Source organism: Cebus imitator, unplaced genomic scaffold, assembly GCF_001604975.1.
Source record: "Cebus imitator isolate Cc_AM_T3 unplaced genomic scaffold, Cebus_imitator-1.0 Scaffold236, whole genome shotgun sequence".
Lineage (NCBI taxonomy): Eukaryota > Metazoa > Chordata > Mammalia > Primates > Cebidae > Cebus > Cebus imitator.
Window position 1 is genome coordinate 257,210 of NW_016107551.1, and position 4,875 is coordinate 262,084.

The 4,875-nt window shown below is 37.4% G+C and overlaps 1 pseudogene; it reads right to left on the reverse strand.

The window, feature by feature from the left end:
- Positions 1-4,362: 4,362 nt before the first annotated feature.
- LOC119466868 lies at positions 4,363-4,491 on the reverse strand (annotated as a pseudogene).
- Between the last annotated feature and the right edge of the window lie 384 nt (positions 4,492-4,875).

Sequence of the window (4,875 nt, forward strand, 5' to 3'; positions counted from 1 at the left end):
TCTCTTGTACTTCATGTTTACCTTTTATGAGCCATTAATGTTAGTACTAAAAACTAGCTTTCATTTATTAAATCCTTAATATGTAGGGGTTGTTCCTAATCATGTTATATAACGTTTCTTATTTAGTTTACCTAACAAATGTATTAGATACATTTAGCACATGCTTAAGGTCATAAAACCAAGGGTGGCAGAGCCAGGATGAGTGCTGTAACTCCTTTGACTTCAACACTTGTACCATTAACAATTACCGTTAGCCATTATTTTACAAAAGTGAACAGTGATTACTCACATGTGAGACTCACTTTACTGCTAGCCCTTAACATACTTGAAAGCAGAACTGATTTCTTCATTTTCTGGAGGCAGCAGGATGGGGTAGTGAGGAGAACATATATTAATATTTTAGAGTTACTCAGACCTGGTTGAAACTCTAGCTCCTTTATTAGCTGTGTGAGTTTAAACAAGTTACTGAATCTCTGAAAATCAGTGTCTATGCCTGTCTCTGAGAAATAGCATTACCAATAATACAGAGCTGTGAAAAAGAGAGGTCACATTTTCATAATACTGGCATTATTGTAGCCATTCAGTGTAAGCTAGTTCCTTTTTTCTTTTCTTTTCTTTTTTAATGTATCTGCCCAATATCCTGGCCTAGAGTAGACACCCAATAAACAACATAGCTAACCTGGAATGTGAAAGATCTCTACAATAAGAATTACAAAACACTGTTCAAAGAAATGAGAGAAGAGATAAACAAATGGAAAAACATCCCATGCTCATGGAAAGAATCAATGTCACTAAAATGGCCATACTACCTAAAGCAATTTATAGATACAATGCTATTCCTGTCAAATTACTAATGACATTCTTCACAGAACTAGGAAAAAAAAAAATTTGAGTCAACATGGAACCCAAATCCCCAAATAACCAAGACAATCTTAAGCAAAAAGAATGAAGCTGGAGACGTCTCGTCACCCAACATCAAACTATATTACAAGGCTACAGAATCCAAAACAGCATGGTACTGCTACAAAAACAAGCACATAGACCAATGGAACAGAACAGAAAGCCCAGAAACAAGGCAATACACCTACAATCATACGGTTCTTGACAAAGCTTACAAAAACATGTAACGAGAAAAGACTACTTATTCAATAAATGGTGTTGGGATAACTGGCTAGCCATATGCTAGCTGGATCTCTTACTTCACCATATACAAAAATCAACTTAAGATGAATTAAAGTGGAACCCAAAACTATAAACAAAACAACTTGGAAGACAACCTAGGCTATACAATCCTGGACATGGAAACAGGCAAAGATTTCATGACAAAGACATCAAAAGTAGTTACAACAAAAGCAAAAATGGACAAATGAGATCTAGTCAAACTAAAGAGTTTCTACACAGCAAAAGAAACTATCAACAGAGTAAACAGATGAGCTACAGAATGGGAGAAAATTTTTGCAAACTATACATCTGACAAAGGTCTAATACTCAGCATCTACAAGGAACTTAAACAAATTCACAAGAGGAAAACAAGCAACTCCATTAAAAAGTGGGCGAAGGACACGAAAAGACATTTTTCAAAAGAAGACATACATACAGCCAACAAGCATGTGAAAGAAGCTCAACATCACTGATCATTAGGGAAATGCAAATCAAAACCACAATGAGATACCATCACATGTCAGTCAGGATAGCCATTATTATAAAGTAATAATAATAATAATAGATGCTAATAATGTTGCAGAGGAAAGGGAACACATACACTTTTGGTAGGAGTGTAAATTAGTTCAGCCATTGTGGAAGACAGCGTGGTGATTCCTCAAATTGCTGAAAGCAGAATTTCCATTCAACCCAGCAATTATATTACTGGGCATATCCTCAGAGGAATATAAATCATTCTACCATAAAGACACATGTCTGTAAATGTTCATTATAACACTATTCACAAGAGGAAAGACATGGAATCAACCAAAATGCTCATCAATCACAGATTGGATAAAAAAAATGTGGTACGTATATGCCATGGAACACTAGGTAGCCATTAAAAAAAAAATGAGATAATGTCTTTTCACAGAACATGGATGAGCTGAAGGCTATTATCCTTAGCAAACTAATGCAGGAATAGATAAATACTGCATGTTCTAACTTAAAAGTAGGAGCTAAACAATGAGAACACATAAACATTAAAAAGGGAATGACAGACTCTGGGCTCTACTTCAGGGTGGCTGGTGGGAGGAAGGGGAGGAGCAGAAAAAAATAACTATTGGGTACTAGGCTTAATACCTGGGTGATGTAATAATCTGTACAAGGAAACCCCCATGACATGAGTTTACCTATATAACAAACCTTCACAAGTACCCCTGAACCTAAATTAAAGTTAAAAAAAGAATTTGGGAAGAAAAGAGGGGGGAGTTAATTTTATTCTTAAAACTATGTCAAAAGTAAAATATGGCCACTGCTCTTATTCATTAACTGAGTTATCTAAAAGCCCTGGTGAAGATTTGTCATTCAAGTGAAGGAGTAGAGTGGAATAGGAGATCAAAATGTTTTCGATAGGAAATAAAAGAGCTTAGACAGATGGAAAGAAGAGAGGCAGAATCCTCAGGGAGAGGAGAAAGAAGTTAAACTAATTCCCAGAAAACCTTTTGTAGCTTTCAGTGCCACAATCTTGGTCCAAAAACCGCTGGAGTGAAGATTTGCATGTTGGTTCATTGTTGTGTAATGATCACTACGTAAAAAGTAAACAGGAAGAGGGTGGTTACAAACTCCATTTCTGTAGCTTCACTGAGATAGAGAGGAAAGTAATATCTTTTGGTCTTAGATGTTAACCTTTACCATGCCACTTGCCAGCTTCATGAATTTTTTTTTCCCCAGATAAAGGGAGAAATAATATGTGCCTTGTCAGGCTCAAATGTCACACACACACACACACACACACACCCCACACACATATCACACACACACACACACACACATACCACACACACACACACACCCCACCCACACACATACCACACACACACACACACACGCACACATACCACCCACACACATACCACACACACACACACACACACTTTGTATAAGGTACAGGTGTGTGCCCTATACAAAGCACCTCACAAATCTTAAAGCATAAGGCTTACATACAATGGACACTCAATAGATATTTATTTCATTTTGCTTGTTTTGATTCGGTTTTCCCACATATGTCACCTCCTTTCTTTTTTCTTTTCTGTCTTTTTTCTTTTTCTTTGTTTTTATTTTTTGGGGATAGGGTCTTGCTCTTTCAGCCAGGCTGGAGTACAGTGACATAATCACAGCTCAGTGCACCCTTGACCTCCCAGGCTCCAGAGATCCTCCCACCTCAGCCTCCTGAGTAGCTGGGACTGCAGATGCACACCACCACACCCAGCTAATTTTTGTATTTTTTTGTAGATACAGGATTTCACCATGTTGCCCAGGCTTGTCTCAAACTCCTGGGCTTGAGCAATCCTCCTGCCTTGGCCTCTTAAAGTGGTAGGATTACAGGTGTGAACCACTATGCCTGGCCCACTTCCTTTCTTTAGAGAAAACTAAATGCACTAGTTTAGAGAAATAACTAAATTCACTTGTTGCTCTATTTGAACTTGCCCAGTTGTCAACATACTCTCTGCCATCCTGCCCCCTCATGAAGCTTTCAGGAGTTGTGGATGCTTCAAGTCACCACTACACTATCCTACTTAAGGACAAAAAAACCCAAGTCTAACTTCTCTTCCATTTCTGTTTCGTTTACCACCAGACTTCCAAGCCTCTTGGGTGTCAGCCAAGCATGATATCATTCACAGCAGATAACCAGTGAGCAAAAACAAAGAGACAGATACACCAGCAGTGTGACATATGCATTGGTTAACATTTATCCACCCATTTTTAAATTCACTCATTGTACCTACTCAATGAAAGGCCACACTGGGCCTTGCGGAGGAACATGATTCAGGTAAGATATTTCTTATTTTTACGCAGGATCAAGAAACAAGCTGTTTATACCCAGCTTGAAATCTTTCTCAGTAAACCTTTTCAATAAAATAAATGTCAGTTGTTGACACAGTTTTTGGCACATAGTAACATTTAATAAATCAAAGGTGAAATAACAGAGGTGCTAATAATAATTACAATCGAAGTAGTGGTGTTAGTGGTCATATAGATTGTCATTTTTATTCTCCCCCATGTCTGTTGCTAATTTCCCTGGGTTTTCTTTTCTGGAAGTTTCAATGAGGCAAGTAGCCTACTACTTAAAAATATTACAGGAGACTGGAAAAGGAGTAACTGTACAGGACAGCACTTCATTAAAAACATAGAAGCCATATGATTGGATCCTCTTCACTTTTTATTCACAAATCCACAAATACACCTGCTTCTTTTTTTTTATTTTTTAATTTTTTTAAAGTTTTCAATTAGCAATAATCGAGCCTTGGATAAACCTCATTGGCTACGATACTGCCACTGCGCAAAGCTCCACCTGCTTCTTTACCCATATTCTTCTATCAAAAGTCAGTCCCTGTATATGAACTTTAGATGTTAACCGTTTTCATCTTTACACATATTCCTTCTTTCCTCTCTTTTGCATTGTCAGTCTCTCTCCCTTTCTGCTGAATCAGCCTCATAAGCATACATAAGATATAGTAGTGCCTGTTAGATCAAAGAAATTTTATTCTGACCTCACTTTTCCCTCTAGTTATCATCACATTTCTTGCCCCCCAACAACATTGTTGACTTGTTAGCTCAACTTCCTCATCTTTCATTCATTCTTCAATCCACTCTGTTCAGATTTGTATCACCACTGTGCTGGAATATATGTCATTAAAATCACCAACAATCTGATATATATTGTTCTTACTA